The sequence below is a fragment of the Nesoenas mayeri genome (assembly GCF_963082525.1).
Source record: "Nesoenas mayeri genome assembly, chromosome: Z".
Classification (NCBI taxonomy): Eukaryota; Metazoa; Chordata; class Aves; order Columbiformes; family Columbidae; genus Nesoenas; species Nesoenas mayeri.
Genome location: NC_137542.1, coordinates 7,558,076 through 7,573,956, shown reverse-complemented (window position 1 = coordinate 7,573,956; position 15,881 = coordinate 7,558,076).

The following is a 15,881-nucleotide window of genomic DNA, read 5'->3' as shown; positions in this document are numbered from 1 at the left end:
TGGGAAAATGCTGGATAGGACTTGGAGCAGGAGAGGTCCCAGCAGACACAGCTCCCTCACCCCATAAGTCAGACACCTTCTCTGGGAGACCTACTCTTTCTCTCACATCTGACTACAGAGTAGAACGCATAGAATAATAATAAAGTATAATAATAATGAATAACATATATGTTAATATATGACATTATGATATATTAAATAATATAGAACACATAACACAGTATCAATATAAATTACATTATTTACATGTAGTACAAATATTATATATTTTTATATTACATATCTAGAGAAATAAAGATACTATGTATATCATTCATATTTATATATGACACATCTTTACACATTTGTAAAACATAATAGCAGTTATTTTTTGATACTACTACGGGGCAAACTGTTAAGTGATTTCTCAAAACAGCTTGTAAACCACAGCCCTCGACCACGTGGAAATTTACACCCACAAAATAAACAGCTGGGTTCAGCAGAGGCGTATTAGAAACTGGTTTTTTTTGTTGGGGGTACGTGTGCAGGGGCAGGGGACGGCATTTGACACCGGCAGCCAAAGCAGCAGAACCAACAACAGCTTTTAAGAGCCACAGCTCCCTTGTTCGCAGGCCAGCAGACCCCAACTCGGGGAAAAGAGCTTTAAAACGCTGCGACCTCTGCAACTAAAGCCAACGATCCAGAGCCCAAATGTGGCGTGTCTACCTCTTAGCCATTTCGCAGCTTTCCACCGGAGTTTTCCCTCCAAGGTGGATTTCTAAACCCACCACTTGTTGCAGCTGGTTTTAGTCTGTCTGTCACACCAACCAGCAATCTTTAAGCCAGGATGGGTTAATACACAGTTAAGTACCACAGGTCATTTAGAGGCTGCTTCTGGCAGGGCAAGGCAAGAATTTCAATGTAAACTACTAAACCATCAGTGATTTTTCTTTCTCCAGCCTTAACCCATGACAGGATAGCCAACAAAATTTAGAATTACTTAATTCAGTTGCAGCCAGCTTTACGTAAATTTTGAATAAAACTGCTGTAGAAGATAATTCTACAATGGATAACTTTCTTGTGCATTTCTTTTGTTACGATGCAGCTGCTCATAGGTGAAGGAACTAAACAACCAAGCTTTCAAACTATAGCACTAGTGATTCAAGCAAATAAAACTATTTGGATGTTTGAATGTTTTGACATTTGCCCACTGCTATATGCTTATGTCCATGTTTTTAAAAAACATTTGTGTTTTTGTTTTGTTTTCTTGATTGTCCGCACTGATGGAAGACAGTCACCTTACTGAAGATCACAGAGGAAAATAAGAGGGTAGAACATACAAAAAAGGGTGGGGAAATTAATGAAATAAACAAAGCTGGAGAGAAAAAGGGAGAGGCATCTCTTACCTCCCCTTATCTCTTCCAGTTATCTTAGGTACTATTTAGAAACTATGTATATAAAATACCTTAGGTACAGTAACTCTTTTTAGAAAATAATTACTTTGAACTCTTGCAGTAGAAATAAAAACTTGCTGAAGGTCACAGTGCTCACTCCGTGAACACCATTAATCTAATCCTGTGATTTCGCACTTACAGGAAAACTTTTGTTCCCCTAACTTTTCAAAGGGCTAAAACCCCACGATGCCAGAGTCCAACAGGACTGAAGTGATATCTCTGAGCTAATCTAAGTCAAGTGAACAAAAGTTTGCAGATCCTGCCTGTTGCTAAACAATAAATAAGAAAAGGGAATGGAGTAATATGAAGGAACTCTCCAGCAATACAAGGACTGTGATAAAAACTGAAGAAAACACATTACTGAAAGTTACCTGCTTACGTCCCATCTGTGTATGTATGACTGAGGTTAAATTACTATACATTCTCACTGTGCTGAAGGCATCTATTCTTTTATTTCTGTTTCCATTTTGGGTGCTTGAGTTCAGGCAGTCATATGAACAAAACCTTTTATTTAATTCAGGGCCCAGAATTACTAAACCAGAAAAACACAGACTACCAGTGGCCAGCCAAGGGTCTCATTAGGCAATCTGTGCAGTGCACTCATTACCACGGAAACGAGAGAGAGCTGGCACGCTGTAATTTCTATCTTGCACGAGAATTCGCCAACCCTGCCAGTAAATAAAGTTCATAAATCAACAAATTGTAGCCAAGGTCAAGTAACTGAGGATGAAGCAGTTGTGCTCCACAGGTCTTCTTCATTATTAATAGTACTAACATCTAAGTCTTTCAAGTTCCCCTGAGCTATTAGGAGGATCCATCATGGGAACATTTGACTTAGTTAAACTAACACTCCTCTTTGAATGTTTTTCACAGAAAAGGAACCAGAAAAGCCAATAAAAATTCTCGCTGTTCTAAGTCACTAACCTTCATCTCACACCGTTTTACTTTGCAGCAATAACCTTTGAAAACAGGGCCTTCCATTCAGCTAGTTACACTTGAATTACCAGACACATAACAATCCTCGAGAGGACTAATTGCCATGCATGTTTCTGTCAAGTGCCTTACAAACAGTAGTTAATTTTCACACCACCTCTTTGAGCTGCGCATGGCTGGGTTATCGCTCCCGGAGTGCAGATGTGGAAAAACAGTGGAAACGAGTGCCAGGGCTGGGATCACACATCTGCCCACGCTTGAGACACCCAGACCTCTACACTCCGCCTTTTATAACTGACATAGAAGGGAGTCAGAGGGGCATAAGGTCCAAAGGCTGAAAATACTGAAAGGCACTGCTGAAACTCCGAGTCTGCGCTGAGCTCGAGCACACGGACACGGCCACCCAGTCAAACTGGCACCACGGAGAGGTTCGGCGGCCACTTAACGACTGCCAGGTGTGAACTGCTAACGAAGCAAACCACTACCGCTTTGGGAACTTGGTGACTCAGTAAACCTGTTATCATTGCACGCACAAAGCAGAATTCTACTGTGCTTTTGAAATTTTCAGTAAGTTCAGTTATAGAAAACTTCCTGGTGTAGCACAGAGATATAGATGCATCAGTACACGAGCAGCATCGATATATATTTGCTTAAAAACAAATGAACAAAACCCCAAAACATCTTGCTAAGAATTGCTAACGCAGCTCTTGAGCTGTTATGAGTTTTTGCACAAGTTTTAGGTTACCTCCTGGAAATGTAGCTATTTTAGTGGAATAGAAAGAATACCTGTGTTATGCTCTTGAGAGGCGTTACTGGCAACAGCAGAAAGAGTAACTCCACTGCCTATCTCAGAACAGGCTTGACACTGCATGTAAAACCATCTATTAGCCCCTGAACACCTTCTGTTAAAAATTAGTTCACACAGTATCTTTTTGCCAGTTCTTACGTCTTTATTACTTGCTTGTGTGCAAGGTTTTTATACTATCAGGTTGGTTTGTAAGTTTACCTACAAAATATTTTGAAGAGCTGGTAAACTTCATCACAAGGTTGAGAAACAGCTTTTTGCTGAAAGCCACAGGCAGAGGGGGATCACTGAAGCAGGTTGCCTGCCAGGCTCAGCACAGGGCTGCAGGTGAGTGCATAAACCATGCGACTTCTGAGTTTGACTTTTGTGTGTGGCCTTAGTAGTGGGCAAAAGTAAGTTCAGCCAAGCTGGAAATGATGTTTTAAAAACCAGGCAGACCTGGCCCCCAAGGTGGTTTTACTGGTCATTTGGAAGCAGCCCAGACGGATGCTCGCGTGCCGTGGGGCGGGCGTGCAGCCCGGCGGGTGCTGGCTGGGTTATTAGAGTAATTACAGTACCACACAGGTACAGCCGTGTCTGTCTGAGCGCCGGGTTACATGGAGGGGAACAGGAGCAGCCACAGGGGGAAACAGGAACTGGTCGCTCCTGACCTGAAATGACCTTTTGGGGTTACTCTGTTTAAAGAAGGAAAAAAGACAAACAAGGCGAGGCCGTGACCTGAAAAGTTGTCATCCAGAATGTAGCAAAGGGATGTAGTGATTTGATTTATGCAAATTCTCACTGCTGCTACCAGGTACACTAAGGGCTTGATCCCATTTCTTTTCAAATCAACAGAAAAAAGAAAAACCATTCCTGTCCCCGGCAGTTCACATCAAGCTTCAGCATCTATCGCAGTTCTCGCACTGCAGCAGTACTTGCCAGAGGTGTTATTTCTGAGGATAGCAGGGGAATAGCAGAGAAGGCAGGTAAAAGCAAACTTCATGGATTAACAATTCAAATGTTGAAAGCCAGTCATATACGAGGACTTCATTTTTACATAGCATATTGTTTTGTTTCTGAGACAGATCTTCATTCACTTGAATGGAAACAGCCTTACTCCACATCTAGTACTACTGGATAAGCAGCTGTGTTCAGAGGATATTTATAACGATTAACACTGCAGATGGAAGGTGAGTTCTAACGTATGTGTCATAGTTATTCCTTTGGCTGGAAAGTGGCTCTGTTTCTGACAGCCAGAATTAAATTGTGGAAGGCTCAATATATGTCTCCACCGTTTTCACTCTTTTCCTTTGCACTTAACCATCTTTTCCAAGCTTGTTTCACAGTTTTCTGGCTTCCCTTATCGCTCCTGCCTCATCTTGGTGCCAAGCCAAGTTTGCAAGGGGCTGCCTCTCCCTATGTGCACCCCACTGCCTGTGCTGGCTGGAGGCAATAGGGACCTCCTGTGCCCCCATGCAGGAGGTGATGGGGGGGCTGAACACCCCTTGCGGGGGGGGGGGGTCCCAAACCACACCACCAGGTATGGCCCCTCCACTCCGTCGCTCCAGGCAGCCATCAGACCCCAGGGACCCCAAACTGCAGCCCCCCTGGCTGCCCCCCTCCCGCCTCTATTTCAGCACAGGACTGGAGGCGGGGCGGGGGGACGGACGGGACGCGGTTTTTGTTTGTTTGGCTTTTTTTGGTTTTTTTTGCAAGAGGATGCAACGGCGGGCAGCGGGGATCACCCCGCTCCCTGTGTTGTGCTATAACCAGACCCCCCCCTGCCAGGCACTCCTGCCCCCCACGTCCCCCTGCGCCGGCAGCCCCTGTGCAGCACGGGGGGCACAGCCACCGCTGTCCCTGCACCGCTGCCCCGCGGGAAGGCCGGGGGGCCGGGGCATCTGCCCGGGGAAGGCTCCCGGAGAGCCCTCCGCTGCGCACAAAGGGAGAGACGGGGAATATCGCCCGCCCCCCCGCCCCGCGCCGCGCAGCGCAGCGCTGGATGCACACACGGACACACGCACACACAGACAGACGGACACACGGCGCAGCCGGGCGGGTCACGTACCTGCAGGTGCCTGTCGGTGGGCGCGTGGGGTGGGGAGGCTGTGCAATATCGCCTGTATTGCATGGGGGGGATTACTGTGATATTGCTCGGGGGCTGGGGAGGGGGGGCTGCTCTGCTCCCTCCGCCCTCTTCCTCTTCCCCCTCCTCCCCGCTCCGTGCTTGTGTCTGCGCTGCCCTGCGCGCTGGTACTCCGCGCCGGAGGAGGCAGCGACGGGCTCCGGCTCCTGTCAGCTACCGGAAACCGGCGCCTGGTCAGGCAGACCGCAGGAAGTGTGCAATGGCACACCAGTGCACCGCCCCGCACACCGGGCCCGCCGCCGGCCCCGCGCACGGGCCCCGAACCGCGGTCTCGCTGGCGGCAGCAGCCCCGCCATGGCCGGGCCCGCGGGGGGGCGGCTGCGGAGTGGCTGGGTCGGCGGACGCAGCCAGAGGCTGCTCGGGGGGCACCAGCGCCGTCAAAACCCCTGTGGGGGTGGCGATCGCCGTGCACCCTGCGTGAGCGCGGGCGGATGGAGCTGCTTCATCCGCACCGCCGCGGGTAGGGGTGTTTGCCTTTAAAAACGGGGAGAAGCCGTGCACACAAAACCAGGACTGTCTCAGCGAGGAACGCATTCCCAGCCGCCAAAAGTAATCTAATTATTCTGATGAGGATCTGTTGACTTACACCAGCTGAGTTACTCAAAGTAGCTGTGTCCAAACTGCTAGTCAATTGTTTTCTCCTGATAAAAAAATCGCACTCTTTTTACATTACGTCATATGTACAACACCATATGTTTATTAATTTTGTATGGGGTATATACATATGCACGCATATATGTGTATCCCTCCTATGTCTACATATAGGGCATTAAAAATTGCGATTTGTCCATTGTGAAAACTGCAACATTCTTATTTTGGCTGCAACTCAACAGCAACATTACACATATGTGGTTTTTTTGCTCACTGTGTGCTTGCAGCGTTTTCTCTGTGTGTTAGTTCTCCCACAACACGTGAGGTAGATGCCAAAGCAAGCTCTGCTCATCTCCTCAGTTGGGCTTCTTCCCCTGCCCTGTTGCATCACTCCAGAGGAGACAGGCCTGGCTGCTGCTGAAGGAATGTCAGCCTTCCAAGCCGGCTGCTTCATGCCCCAGAGGTTTCCTTTCCTCATGTTCCTTATGCCAACATTTGCAAAACTTGAATGGGCTAACACATGCTACTATCTACAATGGCAACAATGCTTACACAAGAGTATAATGGAGGCAATCTGGAAGTGTATTTGTGCCAAAAATAATGCTCTTTCCGGGTTTGCCTGTGATGCAGCAGAGGAATTTGGTAGCAGCGCTAACCTTGCCTGTGGAAGATTGCCATCCATTCTGCTCTTGTTATTTTCAGTAAGATGTCATTGCCGTGCTGCTGCAACACACCAGAGGTCTTTAATGCTTTAGAATTAAAGGTTCAGTGTTAAGACTCCTAAAGATCGAGAAACCTAAATGGAAGGAGTAATTACGCCAGGGAGTAAAGGGAGAGGCTGCCTCCATTCATCATGCCAAACACATGACACCCTGCAAACACCTCTTGCTTTTCATGCAGGGACCTGGAGTCAAAGCACTGGCAACGTTGAGGACGAGACCACCACCTTCCTGGACTCTGCTGCATCCACAGGCTCCCCCAGGCACTGGGATGGGCTGTGCTTCAGGGATGTGACCCCCAGAACCCCACAGGCCACCAAACATGCCTCCTCACCAGAGGCTGCACAGGTTGTACTGTTCAAACCAGTGCTCTGCTGCCAGGATGGGACTGCTGAGCTCCCTTTTCAAGATCAAGTAGTTGCATTTTCACAGATGATGTAGGAAAACTGCCTTCTAAACAAACACTTTAACTCCAAGGGCCTTTAACCCAGGCACATCTTGTGCAGTCACACAACAAGAGGAGCTTGCTCTTCATTGCTGATCTTTGATCTTGTTATTGCCCTCCTTTCTGCACCAGAGGAACTGACTTTGCTGACCGTAACTTCTGTGCAAACTGCTGAAATGAACATTAACTTTCTTTTTGCAGTCAGCTTTGCAGAGCACTTGGAAGCAGTCCGCAAGTCACAGTTTGAAAGCCATTACCTGTCTTACTTATATGGCTTCTTCATTCTCATTTCTGATTCCTCTTTCCTTTCTCCTGACTCCTTTGCATTTTTGCTTTACTTTTCTCTTTTTCTCTGATACTCTACCGTGTCAACAGGACAAAGTACCCCCTAAACCTGACCTTTACCCCCCTTTTCCCCCTGCCTCTTTCTACTCCTTCACTTCTCCCTTGTTAGGAGCAGCCCCAGGTCAAAGCTGTGTCTGCATTCCTTAATTAAAAGAGGGTTTGAAAATGCTTCTCAAACCTCTGACATGGTTGCTTGGCTGTTGTGCCCTGTTATCATCACAGCATTGTATGCGGGGCTGTAATTGCATCAAGGGTTTCTGGTTTGTATCGTATGCACTGCTGAAGAGCTCAGCTAGCCTGGTAATGTCACCAGCACTTCAGCGCAGACTTGCAGTTTTAGATGAGCTCACATTAGCTCATTGCCTGTATTAGTAGCTGCCCTGGAAGGGCAGTGAGCAGTGTGCACTGATGTTCCTGCGAAAACAGTGTTTTATCCAGGAAGGAGAGCTGCCGATGTTGACATAACGAGACTGTGCTGGCCACTGCAAGGCAGACAGGCAGACAGACTGCCATGCTTCTGCACAGCTGACAGACTGCCGCCATGAGGTGGTGTTATCGCAGGTCATTTATCTTCATGTCCCCCACTTGGCATGAAGCACACAGAGGCAGAGCTCTGACTGTTGTAGGGTCACCTGCCAGGGGTGCTGAGCATCTCTCCATCAGTGGTCCGCATACTTGGATGAGACAGCAGCATCCTGTCATTAATGCAGTGGGCTGAGGAAGAATGTATATCACATCCTCAACCCAGTCCTAACGCAGACTTCCTGTGGTGACCTTGGGCACCTCACTAACCTCTGTTTAGCCATCTGTGCTATAACCATTTATCAGACCTATCAGGCTATGTGACAAGGAGGAATTTGCTCAGTCCAGGCCTCAGTGCCAGGAAAACTGCAGCTCGTGGTGCTCAGTGGAAGCTCATGCTCTCGTCTTCTGAACTGCTGGGCAGCCTGACGGATTATCTGCCACCCCATTAACACCAGTGCCACCAGCAGACCAAAATCGATGGGCAAAGGCAGAAGAGTCCCAGATCCCACAGGAACTGAGTCTTCTGCAGGGAGAGACTGGCTGGGCCAGTAGGCTGTGAGGTAGAACGTACAAGTTGCAAAACAGGGACATCCGAGCACAGCTGCCACTACCTCACAGAAACATACGAACACCCAGTGACCGCATGGCTTTGTTATGAACCTGCTCAGCTTCCCCAGCATCCCTGCAGCACCACATCGTGTTCAAGCAGGAACAAAGCAGAGCGTGGCTTTCCCAGGGACGTTGTCTGCGAGAAGAGACAAGTCCCAACCCACATCAGTGTCACAGACCAGGGCCTGTTTCCTGTTTGTGAGGAGTGGCAGGTGAGCTGGGGTTACAGAATCACAGAGTGGTTGGGGTTGGAAGGGACCTCTGGAGATCATCCAGTCCAACCCACCTGATAAAGCAGGTTCACCAGAACAGATCACACAGGAAGGTGTCCAGGCGGGTTTGAATGTCTCCAGAGAAGGAGACTCCACAACCTCTCTGGGCAGCCTGTTCCAGTGCTCTGGCACCTCAAAGTAAAGATGTTGCTCCTCGTGTTCAGGTGGAACCTCCTGTGCTTCAGTCTGTGCCTCATCCTGTCTTTGGGCACCACTGAAAGGAGTCTGGTCCCACCTCTTGACATCCACCCTTGAGATATTTATAAGCTCTGATGAGATCCCCTCTCAGCCTTCTCTCCTCGAGGCTGAACAGGCCTAGCTTTCTCTGTTTCTTCTCATAAGAAAGATGCTCCAGAGGTCTAATCATATTCATAGCCCACTGCTGGACTCACTCCAGTAATTCCTTGTGCTTCTTAAACTGGGGAGCCCAGAACTGGACGCCGTACTCCAGATGTGGCCCCACCAGGGTAGAGTAGCAGAGGAGGAACAACCTCCCTCAACCTGCTGGTCACACTCTTCTCAACACACTCCAGGACACCATTTGCCTTCTTGGCCACAAGGGCACATTGCTGACTCATGGTCAACCTGTTGTCCACCAGAACTCCCAAGTCCTTCTCCACAGTGCTGCTTTGCAGCAGATCTGCCCCTAACCTGTACTGGTGCCTGGGGTTGTTCCTCCCCAGGTGCAAGACCCTACACCTGACCTTGTTGAACTTCATCAGGTTCTCTGCCCAGCCCAGATCTCACTGGGTGGCAGCACAGCCTTCTGCTGTATCAGACTCATGTTAAGAGGTTTGTTTCTGCTGCCCAGCCCTGCTCGGCATTTCACCCAGGCAGCAAGGAAGCAATGAATGAGTCACGTCCCTGCAGTTTGTGTCCTGGCCATGCTTGTTTGCTGCTGCCTGGTTGAGCAGTGTGTGCCAGCACACGCATACCCTCTCCATCAGCACCCACCAGTGCTCATGAGCCTCACCCTGTGTCAGAAGCTTTGCCAACTGAAACGGCACCCCTGTGAAATCCCCCAGCTCTCCCAGCAGGAGGGAAGCTGCTGTGGGAGGTGATGAACGGGCCGGGAGGGAGACAGGGGCAATCAAACAATGCTTTTGTTTTCAGCAGAAGGTTGGCCATGTGCCAAGTGTCTACCACGAGAACAGCTGGGCTGAGAGTGGAAGATGAGAAAGACCAAGAGTGATGCTTTTGACCACATATAGGTTTTAATCAGGACAGGACTGGCTGCATTAGAGGAAGATGGGCAGCATCAGGCCACTGTCACACCGGACTTCTGCATCACTTCACCACAGGTTCCCTTTGGCCTGTCTCCTCCGATGCCTGCTGATTACACCGGCACTAGCCAAATGCAGATCACGAATCACAGTTTCATGAAGTGGTTTGGGTTAGAAGAGACCTTGAAAGGTCATCTATTATAGTCAACGCCCTTTCAATGAGCAGGGACATCTTCACCCAGATCAGGTTGCTCAGAGCCCCGTCCAGCCTGGCCTGGGATGTCTCCAGGGATGGTTCATCCACCACCTCTCTGGGCAACCTGGAACAGTGTTTCACCACCCTCAGTGTAAAAAATTTCTTCCTCATGTCTGATCTGAATCTCTTCTCCTTTAGTTTAAAACCATCACCCCTCGTCCTGTCGCAACAGCCCCTGCTAAAAAGTCTGTCCCCATCTTTCTTACAGGCCCCTTTTGAGTACTGAAAGTATGTCAGTCTGGAGCACTCCTGCAGTCCCCTCTCAGAGTACTAAACTGGAGGCAGACCCGCTCAGCCTTTGTCACACACCTCTATGGATGAAAAGGCTTGGTGAGAGACAGCTGCCTGCAAGCCAGTGTTGGTGGGTTGGCCCGGGGAGGGGTCCCTGGTGAGACATCACCGCTCTGGATGGGCAGAGCAAGAGGTGGGTCTGTGGGGCAGGTGCAGCTTCCAGACACCCAGCTGTGAGGACTGGAAGTCAAGGACAGCAAGATGGGTGGTAGTTTCTTCCTTAACCATGAGAAGGCAAGTGGTCTGACTTGCAGACAACTGGTGTGACGAGTGGAGGTGGGTGTTACAACACTCTCCTGCAGTCCTGGGGTTAGTGATTAAGAAGGCAGAATCCTTCCCTATGCAGAGGGTCTCTGTCTCTGTGTTTCAGCAATGCAGAGCTACACAGGTGTAGGCAAGACCAGAATAAAAACCATCAAGTGGGCTGACGGCACCTCTGTGGACACCAGCTGCCTGGAGCTGCCAGGGAGTAAAGCGTGGACAGGATAGGGATGCTGCTATCGGGAAGTTCCTTGGAAAGCTGATAATAAAGAGAACAGAGTATAGCAGTGAATAAGATGTTTGTCTGATAGGTTTTCTTTAGGTTCCCTATTGAAAACATTGGAAACTTAATGTTCGAAAGGTCGATCTGTTTACAAAAGCATGGCAAAGCAACATCACAATACGATCCATTTGCTCAAGAGGGATCCTTCAAGAGGAGCAACCAGGCAAGTTCTCCCACACATCCCCACACCTTCTCTTTACATAAGGGAAGTTTTTAAAAGCAGAGTCTGTGGAGCATCGTACCCATATTCCTGGAACATCTGTAATTAAATACACACAATATTTCAAAGCAAAGCACTGCCAGTTAATTAACCCTTTGCTTTCCTGCCAGTCCAAAAATTACCTGTGAGGGCACTGCATGTTGCCATAAGATTTCTGTCACTTCTGGAGATGATTTTGGAACAAATTTACGTTTGGTAGATCATGGTCCTTCTGCTCTGCCAGTCCTGCCACCACAGTGTCTGCTTGCGCCCTGTTCAAAAGTACTTCACTACTTGCAATGTTGCTTTTAGCGCTGACCCTGCATCCCATCTCCAACAGGTCAGAAACCAGTGCACGGAGAGCTAAGGGATCAAGAGAGCAAGACGCACTCCCTTCTGGGTCAGTAATGAGACACCAGCCCACAGGAGCCTGGTTTGAACAGGGAAGGTTGAAAAGAGTGGTCTTCTGCTCCAGCCGCCTGGATTGCCATGGTGAGGTGTTGCAAACGCTGCTCTGCCTGGCTGGGGCAGGGCAGGTTCATGCAAGTGTTCAAGCAGATGTCTTTCTGGTCCTGGAGAAAACGCCAAGCTGAATTAGAAGGGGTGACCAGGCAAGGAGTGCCCTGCGCTTGTTTCCTAAGTAGAAGGCAGCACCCAAGGAGCAGAGATTCAGCCATCACAATGCACTGCAAAGGTTTCGTCTTTTTTCCATCACCACTGATGAACAGAAGACTCCTGCCCGGCTCAGACTCCATTTGGAGATCACAGCCCAGCCTGTGGCACACATGAGGGCACTTGCTTTTTCCACTGGACATCCTGAAGGTACATGGGGCAATAAGTACCAGCACTAAAGACCACCTGACTCACCGTGACTGGATCTGTTAGCATTGCAGTTAGACATCAACTTGTTAAAAAAAAAGGGCAAAACACCTAGCTTCAAGTCAGAGTTAAGATCAAAGTGGGTAAGAGTGTGTACTGATGAAAAGCAAAACAGATAACAGCTTTCAAAAGCCTACTGAGAGATGGCAGAGCGCAGGAAATACACCCAGCCTTTGGGTCAGCTCTGAATTTCCTTCTTGCCCCATGTGGGGCAGCTGAGAACCCCACAGAGGTACCTGTTAGCTTTCTCCTGGCTGAGCAGCGCTTCCCGTGTGCATGAATGACAGTGTTGGAAACGCCGCAGACAAGTCCCGTCGTCGTGGGCGTCACGAGGCTACTTCGCATTCGCACCTGGGCACGTGAGAGCAGAACTAACTGGTCCTGCCTTTGTGGCGTGTGTTACTAGACTGCAGCTAGCAGTTAGTAGTGACACAGGAGAAGGCACGTGAAGATCAGCCCCCAAGGTGCTTTTGAAAATCCTGTGCTATTCACCAGAGGCTTGCAGTGCCTTCGAGAACCTGATCTGTGCATTTTCAGAGTTGTGACCACACGACTCTGCTTTGTATTAAATTCCTGTGGATTTTAATTTAGTTTACTTTCCAGGCTCCTCTTGTCTGATACAGCTTCCGAGAGTTCAAGAAATCTAATTTTCAGCTCTCATTACACTTCTTTTCTACACAAAGGAAGCAGTTTCAGTCACATTTTCCCATGTAAGAACAGATGAGGTTGACAGTGCTCTCTGTGTATAGATCAGCCAGAGTATGAACTGCTGCAGTACAGAAGAGCTGCTGATTTCTTCAATGTTTGCTTGGATGAGACAACCCTTAACAAAATGTTTTAAAAATGTAAAGAATGAGCTGCTTTCAGAATTGAAAATTACTTCTCCTTTAGAAGGTGAATAACATAAATGTCTTACATGAAAAAGAAAAAAAATAAAAAGAAGAAAAGACCAACATGCAAGGTAAAGAACAGGAGTCAGAAAAAGCCTTGATGAACTGCATGCAGGGAGTATTGTACAGCTTCCCCAGAGCAGCCATCTGCAAGAAAGGGTTGAGACAGAAAAGGACGAGGCTGGAGTTCTCCCTCTCGTCTTTAATTTGATAGCAGCTCTCTGTTTGTTCTGGGAAGACTCATAATGATAGCGGAGGCACCTGGGGTTGTGGTGGAACAGGACGTGTCTGTGGCAACAGCAGGTGAGTGTCACCTGTTACGTGACAGAGATACACAGGTAAAGCCAACCAATTTAAACAAAAGCCTGAATAATGAGTATGGTAAAAATGTATAATAACAGCTCAACAAGAAAACCACTTGAAAGAAAGCAGGGGACTTGGCAGTGTAAGTATGTGCTAATTATAGGATGGAGATTTGGCTGACATTAGTGAGAACGTACAGTGTGTAATTTCTATGTATAGGATAAGGACAATGGGCTGTTTTCCATGTCTAAGAAACCGTGACACTTTGGTCTCAGGCATGTGGCCTCAAGTTATTCCCTAATGTGCTTTACAGCACAGAGAATGGCTTTAAAACTGAACTGGCTCCTGTTCTCCACCCCCTGAGCTCCTGGGCGCAGAAAAGGGGCGGCTTTCTGCAGGCGGGCGCACGGGCTGCCGCAGACCCACCGCATGTCCTCTGCTGTTCTCCTGGCACTGTCTCTTTTACAGGGTGCCTCACAGAGCTCACCCTGCAGCCACAGAAAGGTGGAGGGTGCGGAAGGGCTTTGCAAGGACAGAGCGGGGCTGGTGTGGGGGTTGGTTTTCGGTTCCGGGGGCCATTTCCAGCCTTTGGTGCAGTTGCCGGTCTGTAACAGGCTGATAACAGTGCCTTGTATGTCGTGTCTTTGAGGGATCTTTCTCAGAGAAGAGAAAAATGATGGCATCCAAGGTGGTAAACGTGACAATGCAGCATTGCTTACTAAGGGTATGTTCAGCTGTCACCATCATGGGAGCATTTATTCCTCTGGCAAAGAAAATAACCAAGTGAGCCAGCTGGGCTTGTTTCCTGCCAGGTTTGTGTAAGCCAACTGTGTTATTCTTTTATTTTCTCTGTTTTCAGCCTGGTAAATGTAAAAGTTTGAGAGACTGGAGTTTCAGTGAATAGATGTGACCTCAGGCACTCTTTTACAGAAAAGTCTGGATCACAAAATTCCTCTGTATCACATATAATTGTTTAGCAGAAATAGGAAGCTCTTGGCTTATAAAGAAATAGCTGACAACCTCCTTCTGGATAAAATATTTTTTCATGGAGTATGAATTATATTTCTAGGAAAAAATTCCAGAACTCTTTACACTTGATTTATGCTATTAACTTTCCCAATACTGTATCTCACACATACACACCATTAGGACAAAGATAACAACTGAAGATAATGGTATGGTAGCTATCCCGCACCCTGCTAAAAGTCTAACCGCTGATGAAAAGGTATGTTCTGAGAGTTGATGCTCGTGCCATGTGGTTCCTATCAACAGGAAAAACTAAAAGCAGGAAAAGAAGCTTAAAATTACAGTTCACATTTAAGAAATTTAAAAGAACCCACTTTTTCTTTCTTGCATAGAGACTGAGTTTAACCGCAGAACTTCAGCTCAACGATGCCATGCAGGAACCACGTGTGCATTTTCCTGCCTCCTTGGTCGTGAAGGTCTAACGTGCAGGTCTCCAAGTCCAATCTTGCAATTACAATTTAGTTCTAGAAACCCCCTTTTAGCACTGAGCAGCAAGTGCCAGACATGTCAACTGCTGCACATCCACATGCACAAGGGCCCTTTTCACCTTTGTGTGTGTTCCTGTGGCCATCCTTTCACTTGCAGCCTTCCACCTGAGCTGCCGTGTCAGTCTTTTTCCCTTCTCCTTTCTATGCTGTTGCCTTGGTGCTGTTATTCCCATAGCCTTCCACCTGCTCATCTCAGTATTGTAATAGGTTCTCTCGGAAAGAAATTGCTCATAGTCTGAGAATGCCCCGTTTTCACACTGTGTTTCCTACCTTTTTTGTAACTTCAGTTTACGTTAGAGGGAAAACAAGAGGTAGCAAATAGAAAAGTAGATAATAGTAATGTAAACATCCGTAAGCATTACCAGCCATAAACGTGCATAAAATGGAGCAGCCCACATGCACCATCTGTGACTGATTAAACGTGAGCTGGTCAGCACTGACTGCATCACCTACAGGAACAACCAAGAGGGACATTGACTGGGTTCTAATGCAAAGTTAACAGAGGAAAAAGCCTGACAATAATAGTCATCTTCCTCATCATCACTGCTTGCTGACACTGGAAAGGACACTTTTCTGGGGACCCCCTTGCTTCACCTGTTGGCTGGCCACTGGGCAGTCTCTCCCTTCCTTCTCTTTCCATTGTTTTTCCCCCAAGGTGACTTGAAGTCACCATACCTTACCTACTCTGTGCAGGTAAAGCTGTCTCTGGAGGCACAACAGTATTGTCCCCACACAGCTGGCAGTGTCCCCCCCTTCCTTCAGCATCGGCTTACGGTTGGAACTGTGGGAAGCAAAGCTACAGAGGAACAGCTACAGCCCAGTAAAAAACACTGACTCTTATCTATTATTGCTTGAGTTAGTTCTATTTGGCTAGTTACTGCTTAACTTCACTTTATAAAGAGAGAAAAATGCTGTTTGTGTCCCAGTCAGAGGAAAAGTGTTTAGTTCAATTCTTACAGTACAGTGGAAATATGCTGTGC